At 48.6% G+C, this 19,197-nt stretch overlaps 1 protein-coding gene and 1 pseudogene across 9 annotated transcripts in view; both read left to right on the top strand.

The window, feature by feature from the left end:
• Mark2 (microtubule affinity regulating kinase 2) overlaps nucleotides 1-19,197 on the top strand; it is a 67,472-nt gene that overhangs the window by 28,894 nt on the left and 19,381 nt on the right. The window lies entirely within an intron of this gene.
• Nucleotides 13,584-15,658, top strand: LOC127691335 (60S ribosomal protein L17-like; annotated as a pseudogene).

A 19,197-nucleotide genomic window follows, 5' to 3' on the forward strand; every position in this document is an offset into this window, starting at 1 on the left:
TCTGGTCATTGTTTTTATCACAGCAATGGTAATCCTGATACAGCCCCTCCCAAGAGCCAAGTTAAAGGCATGTTCTATTTGTGGCTTTGGGGTGGAGTTGGGGTGGGGGTCCTTTTAAACTGGGTCTCGCTATGTATGTATGTATGTATGTATGTATGTATGTATGTATATATACACACACACATATACACACATATATACCTGGCTGTCTTGGAACACTGTATATAGACCTGGCTGGCCTTGAACATAGGGATCAACCTGTCTCTGCCTCCTAAGTACAGTAGTTAAAGATGTGTGCCACCACGCCAGCAGCTTTCTTTTTGTTCCTTAATGACATAAGTTGTATATGTGTCAGGAATTTGTTTCTTTCTCTTCATTTCTCCCTGCTTCCTTACCGAAGAGCTCTGCAGCTGAGGGAAGCCTGTGCAATGGTGAGACAGTGCTGGAGCCGGTGGCCAGTGGAGCAGGAGTTAGGAAGGAAACCACACTTGATAATTGCCAAATGGGAGACAATGAAAATGTATAAACATGCTTAGTTACAGCCATGGAGGCTGAGATGGGGACTCTGGCACAGAGCTCGGAGTGGCCGGGACTTGCCAAGACAGCTCACTCAGATCCGTGTTGCCTTGCATTCCCTGGCTGAATCCTGAGCAGCTTTTTGTTGACATGGATTTATTTTTATTTCTGTGTCGGGGTGCACACACGCTTGTGGGTGTGGTTGCCTTTGTGCTGCAGTGGACATGTAGAGGTCAGAGGGAACCCAGAGGAGTCAGTCCCTTCCACTGTGTAGGTTCCAAGAATGGAACTAAAGTCCTCAGGCTTAGCGCCAAACACCTTTACCCACTGAGCCATGTTGCCAGCCCTAGAGCAGATTTTTGGGCTTTTTTAAAAGTTTTTTTCCCCCCATAACCTTATTATTAGGCCTGACTTTGAGGTTCAGATAGTGATAAAAGACAAGGAAGGCACATAAATACTGACACACCATTGTCAGTATTCCCAGTCATTTCTTTCTTGCGGATTATATAGTGACGCTAACAGAGCCCACTCATGCCTATGTGTCCGAATTCATCGAGCCCCAGGGTTTAAGCAAATCTCGGCGGCACTGATGGTTCTCACTAAAAGTGAGGTCTAAGGTTGTCTTTGACTGTTCCTCTGAATAATAACTAAAGGTCACAGACCACTAATAAATTGGGTGATGGGGCTAACTATAACTTCACTTTCTGGATTTGACTTGTAATCTGTATCCTTGTCATGTTAGTCTGTTAACTCTTTTGAAGGCTAACTATAATACACTGTGTGTGTGTGTGTGTGTGTGTGTGTGTGTGTGTGTCTGTCTGTCTGTCTGTCTGTCTGTCTGTCTGTGTCTGTGCCTGCCTGCTTGCCTATCTGTAAATCCCTTTCTCCAGTGCCTATAAGGTGCTTTTTACACAGTCAGCTCTTAATGAATTGTCTGTGAAATGAAAAACAAGAAATAGTCTGAAGGTGGACCTTGGTGGAGGCTCTGGATTTTAGTCCCATCACTGCAAAAAAGTAAAAGTTGCAGCATGAGTATTCTTCATTATAGAGTACCTCAGGGAAATGTACCCATCTTGCTTTATAAATCAGACACTTGTTTCTGTTGAGTTCTTTGGCTATTTAGTCAGAAGTTTTAATCAGTATGTTAAATATAATAATTACTGAAAATGATTTTGCAGTATAACATTTTTGTGTGTATGTGTGTGTGTATCTGTGTCTGTGGTTGTGGTGGTGGTGGTGATGGTGGTGATACTGTGTATGTGTGGTGTGTGTCTGTGTCTGTGTGGTGGTAGTGGGGGTATGTGTGTGTGTCTGTGTGGCGGTGGTAGTGGTGTGTGTGTGTCCGTGTGGTGTGGTGCTGTGTATGTGTGGTGTGTGTGTGGTAGTGGTGCTGTGTATGTGTGGTGTGTGTGTGTCTGTGTGGTGGTGGTGGTGGTGGTGTGTGTGTCTGTGTGGTGTGGTGCTGTGTATGTGTGGTGTATGTGTGTGTGGTGGTGCTGTGTATGTGTGGTGTGTGTGTGTGTGTGTCTGTGTGGTGGTGGTGGTGGTGTGTGTGGTGGTAGTGGTGGTGTGTCTGTGTTTGTGTGGTGGTAGTGGTGTGTGTGTCTGTGTGGTGGTGGTGGTGTGTGTGTGTGTCTGTGTGGTGTGGTGCTGTGTATGTGTGGTGTGTGTGTGTGGTGCTATGTATGTGTGGTGTGTGTGTCTGTGTGGTGGTGGTGGGGGGGTGTGTGTGTGTGTGTCTGTGTTGGGAACATTCATACTAGGTTACTAGGTAGGGGAGTACGACAGCCAGAAGACGGCTTTCAGGAGTCAGTTGGTTCTTTTCTTGTGGGTTCTAGGGATTGAACTCAGATTGTAGGGTTTGGCAGCATCAGTGACCGGAAAGGAACTGCATTTTGAAAGTAGAAGGAAGGATGAGGGGAAGGTTTACACTGTTGCTGGATAAGAACTGGGAAAACCACAGGAGAGGATGCTCTGCTAAGGAATCCCTGTCTGGCTTCCTGAAGTAGGGACCAGAGCCAGGAAGCCAAGCCCTCTGTTCTTGGCGTGAGCTCAGTTGATGCTTGAGCAGTTGGTTAGCTGGCTTCACCCTTCCCTCTGGGAGAGCGGACAGGTTCGTGAAGGGTTGGGAGTCCTGTCCAGAGCAGACACCGTGCGCTCTGCACGAGTCGGAAGCTGCAGATATTTATAGGTTGGAAAGGCTCAGGAGTGTGGCATGGGAAGCACTGATTGTCACACCAACTCGGCACTGCTGGTGCTGAGGGCCCAGGCTTCTCTTTAGCATAGCAGTTGCTTTTTTGAGAACTACCCAGGCCTGCCTCCGTTAGCTCAGTTCAGAGGCCTGAGGAAATGGGGACCTGTGGACTGTTCTTTTTTTTTTTTTTTTTTTTTAATTATTTTGTTTTGTGTGAATTGGTTTTTGCCTGCCTGTGTGTACCACTTTGTGCCTTGTGTAATGGAAGCTAGAAGAGGGCATTGAATCCCCTGGGACTGAAGTTTTGGATAGTTGTGGGTGTTTGGGATTGAACCTGGGTCCTCTGGAACAGCCACAAGTGCCCTTAGCTGCTGAGCTGTCTCGATAGCCCTGAGTTGCTTTTGTAAATGGACCAGTAGTTGTGAGTTGGTCAGGGTTTGCAGAACGGACCATCATGGATAGACAGGATTGAAAACACCATCCTTCCTCATTTCCCTGTAAGACTGACTTTCTCTTCTCCTGGTTTGAACCCAGGAAGAAAGAAAGTTCTGACTGGGTGGTAGAACTAAGGACCTGTTAGACAGGTCTGCTTGGGCCTGGCTCCCCTCCCCCACCTGGGCAGGGAGACTGAAACTGCTGCTTGCTGGGCTTTGCCAAATCAGTTTCTCCTCACGGATTACCTCCTGCTCACTGCAGGCAGGCAGCTCCCCACCCAGGAACCAGCCACTGTGGGAATCATGCGGGTGGGGGCAGGCTCCGCTCAGCTTGCTGGGTGTGCTGCTGCCCGCCAGGCCCTGAGCATGCACGAAGGTTTCCTGCTCACTGAAGGCTGAGTTGCCTGGAGGCCTGAGGGAAATAGACTGTGTCATAGTGCCTTGCCCTGGGCCTCGTGGCCACAATCCTGACTGGGAGGAGTGGGGAGTTTGCGAATGGGACTGGTGAAGTCTTTGGAAAAAGACAAATCATCCTTTTAACACCGTAAGTTTAGAATTGAATGTTTCATTTCATTTTTTTCAATCCTAGCCTAAAATTTTTCAGTGAGTGGGCCTAGTGTCCACAGAATGCTGGGCAAGTCTCCCTAGAGAGTCAGGCGTCTTGGCAGGCTCACTTGATATTAGCCAAGATCAGGAAGTGGGCTTCATCATGACAGGCAACCCCTTCTCACGTCCTGCTTCCATCTGAGGGACAGTCCTAGAAAGCTTGAACACATGTGAAGAACTCTATTCACTCTGGACAGAACCTCGGAGCCTTTACAAGTGTGGAAACAGGTCCTAGGAGGAGAGTGATTTGTTCAAAGTTATGTAACTTGTTTGGGCAGATTTGGGTCTTGACTAGATCTCCCCTGGGACCCTTGGTACTTGCCCCATAACCCTCACTTTTAATGGTGGTTCTCCTTAGAAGGCCTGTAGACTTCCATGGCAGGAAGTGATATGGGAAAGGACAGGTGGAAGGGCAGCAGGTCCCCCGCTCAGCACACCAAAGACACTGGGTTCTTGCCAGGGACTGTGACCATTTAGGTGCCAGAAAGCCCTAGGGGATGGATTTTTAAAGCAGTAGGCAGCAGCGGTTCAGCCCTGGCTCAGGGTCACATGGATCAGAGCTGGGTTAAGGGCTGTTGGGTAATGAGGAAATCAGGGAGCTGTGACCCCATAGCATTCCAGTTTGACTTCGGAAAGCATCTCTGGAGGCCCTGCTAGTGGCTGTTGCTGCTGCTGCTGTGCCAGGGCATCAAGAACACTGAAGTAACTGAGTCCAGGAAACTTCCCTGTGACTGCTTTTTAGTTTTGTATAACAATGAGCTGAATAACCACTAAGAGTTGCAAAGAAGACCAACCCACTGGTAGAGCAGCGGCAGAGCAGGGCAGAGCAGCGGCAGTCTCCTATAGCTAAGCTGAGAATGCCTAGGGGGCCACAGTAGAGACTCAGCTAAGTAAGCTAGGTGGAAGCTAGCCGGGAAGCTTCCTGATGGGAGTGAAGTCTGGCCTTAGCTTCTGGCCTTCTCTTACCAGAAGGGAGGATGGGAGCTCTATGGAGGGAAAGTAACCCAGGGGAGGAAGAAAGTTACAGCAAAACCCTGGCGGTCTGTAAACAATGAGAACCTTGAAAACAGGTGTCAGGGGCCCGGCTGCTGTCCGGTAAAGGAAGCCTGCCAGCCTTTCTTCATACAGTGGGAGAAATGGTTGGGAAACCTGAGTCCAGTTGGAAATCAACTTTACATATATATAAACAAACATATATATTCACATAGACGTATTAGATGTATAAGTTGATTGTGTGTAGGAAGGGGTAAGACAGAATTTTATTTTTATACATTTGCCTTTTTGTTTTGCATATGTGAATGCAATGTAGGTCAGAGGAAAAGTTGGAGGAATTGGTTCTTTCTTTCCACCATTGAGTTTCTAGGGACCTATCTCAGGTCATCAGTCTTGGCACTGTACCTAGATGTGCTGAGCCATCCTACCCACTTGAAACAGAATTGCATGAGAGGTGTGTTTGGGGTTTGACTTTCTGCCTGTACTTCAGAGCGCCTTGTTGACCGAATGCTCATTTGGTGCTTCCTCTACCACCACAAGCCATGTTGTACAGGAGGGAGGAGAGGTTTGTGCATGTAGGCAGGAGGCGGTCTGAGGGTTTAGTCCCTGTGGGAGACTTTGCTTTGCAGCAGGGTTAACTGGAGACACTGGTACAATGTTATGCCAGAGATCAGGGTTGCTTTCCCTCTTCCAAAGGGTGGCTCATGGGTCTTGGCTGCCACTAAAGGTTCTAGGGGGTCAATGTGATATAGTAGTTATTGAAAAAGAGGACTCTAATGACTGCCTTGCCCCCACCCCTACCCCAGACATTCCTGTTTGTCACAAACAGCTCCTCTCAGTGGTAGTCTTGGGTTCTGTTCTGGGGAGGGTGAGCACCCTCCTTTCTCTGCAGAAGCCTCATGTATACTGCTCTACACTTGGCTGCCGACAGGATTCCACAGCACAGATAACAAGAGTCTCTCTTTCCTCTTATCCTTCTGTCAGTGTCACAAGTGCTCAGACCTTACTTGAGATAACCAAGATGAGCATGCTCTGCACTACAGGGCTGGCTGAGAGACTGACCTCAGGCTAGAAGGCAACCGTCTGCCTTGGAGGCTCCTCGAGGCCGCTTTCACTGCTTACCTGTCTCCCTCCAGGGGTGTGCTGTCCACCATGCAAGTCTGCCTTGTCCCAGAGACAATACACCTGCAGGGTTCTAGTTTGGACGGAGATTCATTCAAAGTCCTTGGCAGGAGCCCAGCCCACTTGTACCCATTTTGGTCCCCTCCCCCTCTAGTTTGATGGAAGTGCTCATTGCCCAGAGCTCATCAGTGTCTACAGTTGGTGATCTTGCAGTGGGAACATAGCTGCTTCCTTTCCTGGCCTCTGGGGTGGGGCTTGAAAACAGAGAATCATAATCTCCCCTCCTCCTCTTCCTCCCCTCTCCCCACTCCCATGCTGCCAGGCAAACTGGAGTGACCAGCTCTGAGCTAGCAGGACTCGGCTTGCCGGCTTTGCTGCTGTGTATAACAGCAGTGATCTGGAAGAGATTAGTGGGCAGTGAGCGTATGAGCTCTGTGCCTTCTTGGACTAGCAGACTGATTCTCCTGTGAGTGGAACCTTCACCAGGTAGCAGGCAGGTTTGCCCGAGGCCACTGTGTTCTTTAACATCCTGGGACGTGAGGAATGCTCCCACACACTCCTGCTGGCCTGGCAAGCCAGGGCCTGGGTTGTCTGTCCTTGGAACACCCGTGCAGTACAATGCCCTTTAGCCAGGCTTAGAAATCCCTGAGCCGGGTGGTTTTTTTGATTTGTTTTTTGAGACAGGATAGTCTTACTGTGTAGACGAGGCTGGCCTTGAGCCCACAGAGATCTGCTTGCCTCTGCCTTCCAAGTGGTAAGATTATAGGTGTGTACCACCACGCCCAGCTAAACGGGGTGTTCTACATATCTCACTGAATGTAACTGGATAGTACATTCAAGTTTTCATTTTTAAAAAAAAAACTTTATGAAATTTATTATTAAATCGTATATATTTGGTATTCGTGATGGGGCATATGGGTGTACCATGAGGTGTGCATGAAAGTCAGAGGACAACTCGCTGGAGTAGGTTCTCTCTTGCCACAGTGTAGGTGTCACCGTGACTTAGATTGTCAGGCCAGTCAGCAAGCACCTTTATCCTCTCAGCCATCTTGCCACGCTACATTGTTTCTTTAGCAGCAGCTGGTAGAGGAGGTACCTTATATCTCACAGGGTTGTAGGTGGGGGGGAGGCCGGGAAAGTGCTGCTCCCGTCCTGCTGGAAAGGGGACTTGGTAGGACTTAGTACTGACTGCCGGTGGCTCCTTCCCCTGCTCTCCCTGTGGCGGTTAGCAGCAACGCCCGCCCGTCACCTTAGTCTTTCGCTGACCTCTGTGGTCAGCCAGGAAGCACCACTGGCAACAACTTCCTGCTGGCACGAGTACCTAAAGCAGAGCCCCAACTTGCTGAGTGGGAGGATTGGTTACTTAGGGTCATTGGAAACTGGAGCTGGGGAAGAGTGTGGTGGCAGAGCCAGAGGCCAGCTTCTGCAGCCTGACTGCCTGGAACAAAGGCCAAAGCCCAGTACCTTCCCTGCCTGTGTCTGGCTGGTGGCCATCATTGTCAGGTTGACCTCCAGGCACAGTAGATGATCCTGACTCTGCTGTCTCAGTCCTGTGTATCTTGGAGCTGGACCTCAAGGCAATTTTTCTTTGTCTTAGCAGTTCTGACATTGGTTAGGGCAAGATGTGATCACGGGAAGGCCTGTTTTGGTGTTTTGCTTTTAGTTGAGAGTTTGATTCTCTGAAAATGGAACTCCCTTTAAATATACACCTGCCATATGTCCTCTTTGGGCTGCGTGTGCAGCTCAGTGGTAAAGCCCTTGGCTGAGTTTGAGCCCCAGCACTAGAGTAAAAGTAAAGTAATAGAAGCCCCTTCCTCCCTCTCCTCCCTCCTGGACGATGTACATGCTTCTTAGAGATTCAGAAAGGCTTTGCCTGGATAGTTATTCAAATCGGGACTTTTTTTCTCCTGAGACAGGGTCTCACTACGTAGCCCTGGCTGACCTGGAACTAGACCAGGCTGGCCTTGAACTCAGGGATCTGCTTGCCTTTTGCTTCCTGAGTTCTGGGATTTAAGATTACAAGTGTGCATTGCCACCACACCTGAACAACTTGGGACTTCTTAGAAGCTTTATGTCACTCATAAGCTTAGCCTTCCATCTCACCCCAAATAAACCAAACTAACATTTCATGTATGGACCTGGGGGCAGGGTTAAGCAGTGTCTCACAGTCACTGAAGGGGTAAGTAGTGTTTGCTGTAGGTAGCTGGTCTGGCATTTGGTTAGAGATTTCTTTTTTGTATTTAAGAGAACAGTTTCTTGGCAGGAGGCTTCTGTACTGCCTTTTCAGTGCTTGCCCCGTGTCCAAGGTTTGCCCCTCTGCTCTCCTCCCCTCCTCTTCCCCAGTGGGTTGTTTTAATCCTTTTGCTTATAAACAAGTGCAGTAGAACGTGTCGACCCAGCTCACATGACTTTGGCTATCTCCTTGTAGGGAAACCAGCATCCACATTAGATGCCACAGTCATGTGACCTGGTGCAGCTGACCAGGTAAAAGCGGGGAGATTCCAGGAGGAAGCGTGGGTCTGCCAAAGATTGTCTGTGGGATTCCTTGGTGAGGTCAGGTGGGAAGTGTCAGTGTCCACATTGCAGGTTGCAGCAGGGAGGTGTTTCCTTCCGCCCTGCTTTTCTTATCTTAGCATTCCTACTTTTAGCATTTCTTTTATTTCTTCTGTTCTCAGATCTTGTCTATAGGGGTCTACGACATGCAGCTGTCTTAGGAAAACTGTCTGAGACAGATGCCAGCTAGTTTGCAGGAGAGCAACACTAATACCTATAAATCTTACCTTCCTAAGTAGGTACCCTGTTAGTGGTGGGCAGGTGGTGATAGGACCCTGGCTGGTGCAGAAAGCCTCTTGGAAGGGACAGTCGGGAACTGACAGTGTGGCTGAGCTGAGGACTCACCATCATCACATATGCACATACACACAAGTTCTCCTCAAGGCTGAAAGGCAGCCTGAGCTTTTAGTAAGTATTGGAGTGTGCCCATGCAGTAGTGTGTGTATGCACATGCTACATGAGTGTGTGCACATGTGTCTGAAATACTAGTCATGTTTCCTGCTATGACTATTAATGTGCAGAGCTTCCAGACCCATATATCTAGAAAGTCCTGGCAGACTGGCAACACTGTGCCTGAAGAGCTGTGGTGTACTCTGGGTTTTTGTAGGGTGGGATGTTTTTGTTTAAAGTGCTTTTTGTCAAGGGAGCATGGCATGGCCTTTTATGGAAAGAATAAAACAGTTGAGCTACTGGGAGCCATCTCTGGCTCTGTAAGAAACCCAAGTCCCTGTCTGAGGTGTATGAGATGACCAGAACTTGGCCTCTGACTATAGAGTTTTTCTGGACCTGTTTGAGAAGAGCCATCTCTTCCTGGAGATGTACTGCATCTGTGGTAGTTACTGGGTAAAGAAGTTCAGGCTGTGACTTCTGGCCACACAGAGGATAAGTTGGAAAGCATGGAATTATGGTAATGACAGCCAAGTGCATCTTGAGCATTTAGCACAGGCCAGGATAATTCAGGAGCTTAGGGTGGAGTTGGATATTTGGTGATCTCTGCTTTTACTGTTTCTAAGGCTTCTGTTTAGCAGCTTCTTGATTCCTGCATGCTCTTTGTCTGTGCTGAGTATCACGGACTGGGTGAGGAGTGGGATGGGTACAGTTGTGCTCTGTGCCCGGCTTGATGGTAGTTCCTGCTACGTTTCCCTTGCTCGTTTCCAATTAGAACTTCCTTTTAAAATATAGCATTCACATTCCTCTTTGGGGGTTCTTTTCTTCCCTGCCCTCGGCAAATTCAGAGGTGGATAGCTACAGACCTGGCTATTCACCTCCTTCATTATAAACCAGCATCCTCTCAGTCTGTGTAACAGTCCATCTAACAAGACCCCAAAGAGACCCATTTCTCCCCAGCACACATACTAATTCACACCAAGGGTCCTTCAGGTTCCGGTCAGAGGCCAGGAAGCCAGAGCTAGATTGCTGTCACCTGTCTGAACTGGCTCTTCCCTGCATCGTTCACTTCCCTTGGAAGTTTTTTCCTGGGATTCTGAAAAGACACACATTCGTCACAAAGATGACTGATCTGCATTGTACACTGTATCTTCTGGCTGAAAATACTTGCGGCTAGGGCCTCTCCAGAAGCAAAATGGCTATTACTGTCAGTAATTGAATATTTGCCTACCCCTCTGACTCTAGGCCTAGATTGGGAAGCTAAGGGCATTGAGGCTTTTTTGTTTTTTGTTTTGTTTGTTTTTGTTTTTTGGATTTGGTTTTTTCGAGACAGGGTTTCTCTGTATAGCCCTGGCTGTCCTGGAACTCACTCTGTAGACCAGGCTGGCCTCGAACTCAGAAATCCGCCTGCCTCTGCCTCCCAGTGTGCTGGGATTACAGGTGTGTACCACCGCCCGGCTTAGGGGTCTGAGTCTTACTGGGAGGCTTTGACTTTCCATTTTTCACCTAACTGCTGACAAGCGGCCTGTCCAAGATACCTGTTTCAACCATGGCTACTTAGTAACAGGGTACAGCAATGTCTTGGCTGATAGCCGCAGCCATCCCCTTGCTTTGGTTATGCTATTATAGGGAAGCCATCTCTAAAGAATATTGGCACCAGGTGTGTCAAGACATTGTCATGCTCCCCCCTTCCCTCTAGTTGGACATTGTCTTCTGCGTTCCACTTGCAAGAGCTCTTCTCTTCGGTGAAGCAGCAGACATTCAGAATGCTGGTTTCTATCTGGGTTCCTGTCTCCTCAGTCAGTCTCTCCTATTCCACTGCAAGCTCCAGCCACACAAGAGTTTTTGAAGGATCCTTGTTCAAGCGCTCTGTGTCACACTGTCACCAAGATTTGGAAGATTAGGGTACTGTGTGTATAGTGCTCAGAGAGCAGTCCTAAGAGAATAGTTACTAGTGGTAAGGTTTCTCAGAGGGAACGTTAGCACTACTGGACAGGGAGCCATTGTCAGGCTCATGGTAGAGCCAGCTCACCACTGAGCCCCTCCCAAACCCCACCCCAGCTCCTAGATGGTGACTTAGGCAAGTGGGGAATTTCTGGAGGAAGACACTGTAGCTGATTTTGACTGCCTGAGTGCTCTCTTTAGTCCCAGCAGCTAGCATACACATAAAGTCCCAGATGCCAAACACTAAAGGTGAAAAGACACCCCTAGTCCTCACAGGGTGCTTGCTGGAACCTGCACTGGACTGTGATGGTCCTGAGTCACAGGTGTGCCCAGGATATCCGGTGTGGTGGGTTTACTCTGTGGTCTGACGTGTACTCCCTTCTCTCCCATTCTAGCTGGCTGGCTACAGACGATGGGCGTGCAGCACCCCTGCCTGTTAGGACGAGAGAGCCTGGCTTTTGGAAAGAGCACTGATGGGATGTTTAACAGTCACTTGGAGCGAGTGTGCAAAGTCGGTCTGATGGAGGCAGTTGTGAGGCCGGATTAGTGACAGCCTTGGGTGGTTTCTGAAACCTTTCTCCTTCTCAGGCTGACCTCTAGACACAGTGACTTCTGGGGCAGTGAACAGCCCTGGTGGTTTTCTTCTGTCTCACTCCTTCAGCTCCTTCTGTGAACTTGCAGGGTTAGGAAGCAGTAGTTTTTATTCTTGTAGGAAAAGGTGAAGTGGGAGACATGATTTTTGTTCAACACTTTCCAGCAGCTGCTGGAGTTGGGTAAGACCTGGAAGCCTGCTTCCTAGCCTGGGGCTGGCTGTCCTCCCGCAAGGAGGCCATACCAGGCACGTCCAGAGCACACAAAGGGTCAAGTCATATCAAGCAGAAAGACTGTTGCATAAATGCTGAGATAGTTCTTTGTTTTTTAATTTTTTCTTTTTTTCTTTTCTTTCTTTCTTTTTTAATCTCGTGCTTCTTTGTTGCTTTGCTTTGGCAAAGTCCCAAGAGGAGTCTGGGAGGAGATGGTGTGCTGGGTGAGTCACTGAGCTCCCCGCCGCTGTTGTGTTTAGTTCCTGCGTGCCTTACTGTAGCAGGAGGCATTTGGGGGAGGGGCAGGGTGGGATGCAGCTCTTTGTAGTGGGACAGTGCATTTTGAGAGCATCCTAAGGTTGGCAGGGCCTGTAACCAACCAGAGCACCAGTTTAAGCAGACAGTACTACACAGTAGCGCTCTCCATGTAGCAGATACCAATGTCTCCTGCAGTCTTTATGCAGTAGTTGTCACTTCCCTGATAAGTAGCTTTTTGAAATAGTTCACATTGAATTTCATTCTCTGCAACACATGCTGTTTTCCTAGCAAACCAGGAGGGACTGAATGTAGAAAGGCAGAGAGAAGAGCTGTCTGAAGTGGGAGGCCCGATTGCCATGAGAGGCAGGATTCCCCCTTTGAGGAAACAGGGAACCAAGGAGCAGATGGGATATGTCGCCTTGCTGATTCCTAGCTGTCTGTGATCTCCAGTTTCTATTAGTGACTGGTGGGCAAGAGCCCGCTTGGTTGTTGTAAGCTGGGAACATGATCTGAAGACATGCCAACTCTTCCCCTTTTTTGAGTCAAGTATTATAGGTTGACCTTGAACTTGCTCTGTAGACCAGAAACTACCTTGAACTCAGAGCCCTGCTTCCACTTTTTGAGGATTGTAGTTGTCTGCAATCCAGTTTGTTTTATAGTGCTGGTATTGAACCCTTGGGCTTTGTGTATAACAGACAGGCACTTTATTGTTTCTTCTGTGGCAGACCAGGCTAGCTAGCCCATAAGCTTCCCTGGCAGTTTCCCTGTTTCGCCTCACATCTCCCTGTAGGGATGTTGGGAATATAGATAGACACCATCACGTGAGCCTGGCTTCCACACAGGCTCTGGAGGACGGTACTTAGATAGTCAGGGCTTGGATAGCACATACTGTGGCGCTCTGAGCCACTATACCACTTCACTTCGTTGCTGTTTTGTTGTTCTTAGGGCAAGCTCTTGCTGGGTAAAACTAGGCTAGCCTAGAATTCACTGTAACCCAAGGTAGCCTGGAGCTCTTGGCGGCCCTCCTGCCTCTGGATGGTGTGATTCCAAGTGTGTATTACTACACTTAACTCCACAACATCCTTTCTTTCTGTCTCTTTGAGATAAGGTCTTATCTAGTCCAGGCTGGTCTTTCAATGGAGGATAACCTTGAACTTCTGATGCTTCTCCCTATGCCTCCCTAGTGCTAAGGAGTATGACACTATGTCCAGTTTTATACTGTGGTTTGAGTTGAATCTAGGGCTTTGAATATTCTGAGTAAGCTTTCTAACAAGAGTTACATCCCTGTCCACTCCCAACATGTCTCCTCTCTTTCTTTGCTACCCCTCCTCCCTCCTCCTTTTTGAGACAGGGTCTTATGTAACCCTGATTGGTGGACCTGAATGCCAAATATAGCTTAGGGTGTCTTTGAAATCACAAAGATCTACCTGTCTTGAGTTGCCCTAGTGCTAGGATTAAAGACATATGCCACCACACTTGTCTGCCTTTTTTTTTTTTTTTTTTTTTAAAACAGGAGTTAAACCATCCATGGTTACATATCATGGCCAGCCTGGGCTACTTAATACCGTTTCCAAAAGAACAAACACAAAACAACAGAGCCAGGCAATGGTGATGCACACCTTTATTCCCAGCCCTCGGGAGGCAGAGGCAGGCCCATTTCTGAGTTCGAGGCCAGCCTGGTCTACAGAGTGAGTTCCAGGACAGCCAGGGGTACACAGAGAAACCCTGTCTCAAAAAAACCAAAAAAAAAAAAAAAAAAACAACCAAAAAGTCAGGATTTAACTATTACTTAGCTATAGCTATATGTCTCTGCATATCTATATGTGCACCATATGTGTACAGGTGCCCAAGAAGGTCAGAAGAGGACATGAGATTTCCCCAAACTGGAGTGGCAGGCAGTAGTAGCTAACCTGATGTGGGTGCTGATAACCAAGCCTGTGTCTTCTGCAAGAGCAGCAAGTGGTTCTCTTCCTACCAGCCACTAAGACAAGGTTTCTCCGTGTAGTTCTGGCTGTCTTGGAATTCAGACCAGAGATCTGCCGGTCTGCTTCCTGAGTGATTAAAGTGTATGCCATCACCACTGGACTAGTACTCTTAACTGCCAGGCCATTTCTCTAGCCCCCAACACATTTTCTTTTTCACCCTGCACAATTATTTAGTATTTTACTGAATACTGTGCTAAGCATTCTGGGCTACAAATAAGACAAATCAAAATTCCTCCTTTTGGCAGACACTAAATTAACCAAATGTTTTGAAAAAGAGGAAATGGCTTTTCTGGTAAGAAGTTTTGACCTTCCTGCCTCTTCCCTTGTCAGGGGAGGGCAACTTGTAAGGATCAAGAAATCGCACACTCGTTAAACAGCCAGAGGTGACCCGTGAGCGTCATTTGCTACTCTCTTGACCCAGAACATCCCACAAAATCTTGCAAATCAAGAGGTTTAAACCTTCGTGTTCACTTTAAGAACACCTGGGAAACTGCCCAAGCCATCAAGGGCATGCATCTCCCCAAAGGCACCAAGTCTCTGAAGGATGCCACTTTAAAGAAGCAAGTGTGGTGGAGTCGGTCAGTCCGTCAGAGCGCCCAGGCCAAGCAGTGAGGCTGGACACAGGGACAGTGGCCAGAAAAGAGTGCTGAAGTTTTGCTGCACATGCTTAAGAATGCAGAAAGTGATGCTGAACTTACGGTTTAGACGTGGATTCTCTAGTCATTGAACACATCCAGGTGAACAAGGCACCTGAGATGCGCTGACGAACCTACAGAGCTCAGGGCCAGATTAACCCATACATGAGCTGCCCCTGCCACACTGAGATGATCCTCACTGAGAAGGAACAGATTGTTCCAAAGCCAAAAGAGGAGGTTGCACAGAAGAAAAAGGTATCCCAGAAGAAACTTAAGAAACAAAAACTCAAGGCCCAGGAATAAATTCAGCATAAAATAAATGCAAATAAAGTAAAAAACAGAAAAAAGAAAAAAGAAATTGCATACTCTATTCTCTAAGTACTATGACTTGAACTAGTTAGGTATGAGCACTACTGCTCGAGTGAAGGTGGGCAAGACACTTGAGTTTGCAGAGCTTGCTGAGAAGGGAGTTAAGATATTGGGGACACAAAAAGGAATGGTACAAGTCATGTTCTCTAAAGTCCAGAGAAGGGACTTCATAGCTCCTAGCTATGAAGGTATTCCAACTTTGAGATTACCAGGATCAGAGCTCTGTTCCTAGATTGCTTAAAGTACAGGATACCAGAGGGAGCCCTTCCTTCCCTGTAGCACGTGTACATCTGTGTTTCTATGAGACAGCCAAAGTAGGTCCTACTGCAAGTCTAACCTCAGTGGCAGTCCCCACTACACAGCAGTATAACTGGCCATGAAGCCCAGAGGCCAGAGAATATATCAGAAACAAACCTCTACTCAAAGAAAAGGGAGTGAGCCTAAGAGGAAGCCCCTGCACCCCAGCTGTGCTGGTAATCTCCGTGACTCCAGGGCTCCCTGTCAAGTGAGCCAAGACTTGCTGTTGCTGGCTGCCTCCTGCTTCACCCCCATCCCCATCCTCCAAAGCCTAGGCTGCTGGCAGCCTGGCTCTCCTGTGATATGGAGGAACTCACTGGTCTCCATGGTTACAGTAACCCACTGGTACAGGAGGAGCCAAATTAAGTGCAAGGCTGGCAATGCAAGCTTTTCCCAGCCCTTGGCACTGCGTGGCACTGGTATGTTGGCTGTTTGGCTGTTTCTGGAAGGAAGGAGTTAAAGCACACTAACAAGAAGGGAAGTGCCCTGGCGGGACTTCATTTTACTTTGCACCATACAGTGGGTATAGTGTGGCTGCCCTCTCTCTTAAATGCCTCTTGGAAAGTGGCTTCTTGTAAGAAAAGAATCTTCTGCCTAATAGTGTTGCTATAGCAGGGATTTGACTTTTTCTTGATCTAGAAGGAATTCCAGGGTAGTGAGAATCAGCTTAGCTACACTGGTATTTGCAATCAAGTTCTTAGAGATTATAGGTCTCCTCAGGGCCTATGAGTGGGAAACAAGTAAAAAAGAGATAACCAAAAATATTACCAAGGCATTACTAAAAACTGGGTACTGTGGCAAGCATGGGTGTTGATATTCTTCTGAGTCTGTGAAATGGGCATCCTTCCTTAGGTTCCAATCTAGACGACTTACTGTAACCCTGCTCTGGCATGGTCAGCCTAGTTGGTAGCAGAGATTGCGCTTGCTCCTGAGCCCTGCCTGTTCTTGTGCCACTTATATATAGTAGGCAGAATCTAGGTATCTTCGCACTTTGATTCAAGAACGCAGGTGCCCACACTCAGTGGACTTTGCAGATGACCCTAGCTACATGGGTTGATGTTTTATAATGGCTTTCTGAGTACCAGTAGCCCATCAGACAAATGAGCAGATTCAGGGATGAGGTGGGACTAGAAACTTATGTGTACTCTGGGTGCACAGTAGAATTCTTAGTGCTCCGAGAGGAGTCTGTATCTCTGGTAGCCCTGAGAACTAGAGGCTGAGGATTATTGGTCATTACGGCTATCAGGCATGAAAGGGTGAGAGGCTCTCTGCTCCCTTCATGCTGCCTACTCCTCAGGCAGGCTCTGACCGCTGCTGTGAGGCTGTGTGGCCTGCAGGCACCTCTCACTGCTAGGCTTCCCTGCTGGTCTCTGCTGTGGGATGAGGGTTGTAGCACAGAAACTGTTGATTAGTAAATCATGTTGATAGCTTCAGTTGCATGATCTGCTGGCATTCATAGTCCATGAGGCGTCCATCTACCTGAGCTGGAGAAAGCAAGCAGCTATTTGAAGTCTTGTTACAACAGAATGATAGGGAATGGGGGTGTTCTCCAAGTCAACATATCTCAAGGAGTTTGAGGAGAGAGCTTCCTACAAGGAAGTCCAGAGCACAGTTTTCGTGTTCTCTCCTACCCAGAATGCTCCTGGTATATGGACTATTGGCAGTTGAGAATGACAGTTAAGCCTGGGGACTTGGTCCAGCCCTATAACTTCATCTGAGTCCTCTCCCATCTCGTCCTAGCTTCTCTCTTAGAAGGTCAGTGCTTGGTACTGCAGTTGGCAAAACTCCAGTTTCCCACACCAATTCTGTCACATTGCAAAGCCTGGGGATTGGGAAAATGAACCTGTTTGCTGTGGCCCTGACTTCTGAGTCTGCCAGTGACTGGAAAGGCGGGTGGTTCAGGACACCCTTGAGGGCTAGCTTGGGGAGGTGAGAGGAGAAGGGGTGCTCCATGACAGCCCCTCCGCAGTCCCTACCTCTGATGTCAGAGAGACCCTGCTGTCCCTACACTGTCCCTGAGCCTCTTTTCCCCCTCCTACTACATGTGGAGAGGTGGTTGGTTCCACCTGTGGGAATTGGAGAGGTGAGACCAAATCTCCATGCAGAAATGTTGAGGCAAGACTGGGAAAGGGGCCTGACTTGAACAGTGGCTGCTGCTGTGGTAGAAGGACGGATGCTCATGGACTCTCTACCCCAGCTCTGCACTGAGCGGCTGGGGCACCCTGGGCATGTTTTGTAATCTGTAGCACTTTCCTGATGGAAAAGGAGGCTTGTAAAGACACTTTTGGAAGTTTGGTTTCTTTTTAAAAACACAGAAATATAAGAATATGTTTTCCTATCCTAGATGGGAGATATGGCCTGCTTCAAACTGTCCACAGCGGCTGACTCTGATTTGCCTCATGCTCTAGCAGGGGCATGAGCTTGCAAGCTGCAGATAGTTTCTTTGATTATGTGACATTTGGAATTCTGGGAACTTTTTAGAGGGATATAAATGCTAGGACCTGTGAGGTGGGTGGGGTGGGGTGAGGTGGGTGAGGTGGGTGGGGTGGGGTGAGGTGGGTGGGGTGGGGTGAGGTGGGTGGGGTGGGGTGGGTGGGTTGTTGGTTGGTTGTTGTTGGTTGCAGTTTAAGTAGTTGGGTGCAAAGAAGAAACAAGAAATTAGATTGCTGACAAACTTGATGCCCCTAAGGCATCCCTAGCAGGAAGTAGTCTAGCAGTAACATTGCCCCCTTCTGACCCTTGACTTTATTTAGGGATCCCTGTCCCTTTTTCTCCTATCTAGTGTTAGGGGATTGAAAGAGTGGAAGAAAAGATGTGGAGAAGGGGGAAGAAAGAAGAACCTACAAAGTAGCCAGACTCTGGCTGCAAAGGCTGGATTATGGTAGACATTTCTGCTTGCCTGAGTGGCATGGTCTCTCAGAGGTATGCTTAAGGTGCCAGGAGGACAAAGAGGAAGCCTTGGATGTTCCCAGAAGGGTCAGTGGATAACCAAGATTAGGTCTTTACAGAACTGTTAAGGAGAAAAACCCTGGCCTGCAGTGCTGAAGAGAGCAGCAAAGAGGCTGCAGGTGTGACGGGTGGGCTGCAGGTGTGACGGGTGGGCTGCAGGTGTGACGGGTGGGCTGCAGGTGTGACGGGTGGGCTGCAGGTGTGACGGGTGGGCTGCAGGTGTGACGGGGGGGCTGCAGGTGTGACGGGTGGGCTGCAGGTGTGACGGGTGGGCTGCGGGTGTGACGGGTGGGCTGCAGGTGTGATGGGTGGGCTGGCCATGGGCAGAGTGAGAAACTCACCTGAAGTCGCCCAGGTGCACATCATAGCCACTTTGTTGTTTGGTGCTTAAGGTGAACAGGGGACCTTAAGTACAGACCTGCTGCAGGTCTAGAAAGAAGGGGACATTTAGATTGTTTCAGCCTTTAGATTGTTTCAGAAGTTAGGGAGAAGACGTTGATTCTCGGTCTTCTGTACGGCTCTTTTTTGAGCTTATCCACCCTCAAGCTATTGCACATGTTCCCAGCTCTCCTGAAGTTACACTGAAGTGTTTGTCTTAGTGCAGCATGCATTTTCTCAGGTCAAGTGCTGAGTTTGAGGAAGTAGAGGTCCGGTTGTCTCCAGTTGTGGGATTACTGGGGTCTGCTTGCACCCAACCTCCTTTGGTACTGAGCAAGGTTTGCTGGTCACCAGTCTTGAGTTAGCATATTTGAGTCACACGGTCTGCGCCTCTGCGCCGGTTAGAGGCCTTGTTGATCTACTCCTACCCTGGTTTCTCTCACCTGTTGCAGCAGGTGAGATAAGGGCTTTAGGACAGCCCAGTCTGAAGTCTGCTCTTCACTCTCTCCAGTTGCTGTTACCAGCAGAGCACCTTGGGGAGGGTGGGGCAGCCCACTTCCGGGGACAGAGGGAGGGGGGAAGGGAGAAGGAAGTTGTTTTAAACCCGCCCCTAGGTCTCCCTTCCTGCTTACCCATCTCTTCCTGCTCCTTTCCTCCCAGCTAACTTCTGATGTACTGTCTTGGACTGTACACTCTTTCTGACCGCTTAGCCTTACCAACCCTTAGGCTTCGTCCCTATAGCTCTCTCTGCCAAACCCAGTCTCTCTTTTCTGC

The sequence above is a fragment of the Apodemus sylvaticus genome, chromosome 1 (genome assembly GCF_947179515.1).
Source record: "Apodemus sylvaticus chromosome 1, mApoSyl1.1, whole genome shotgun sequence".
NCBI lineage: Eukaryota > Metazoa > Chordata > Mammalia > Rodentia > Muridae > Apodemus > Apodemus sylvaticus.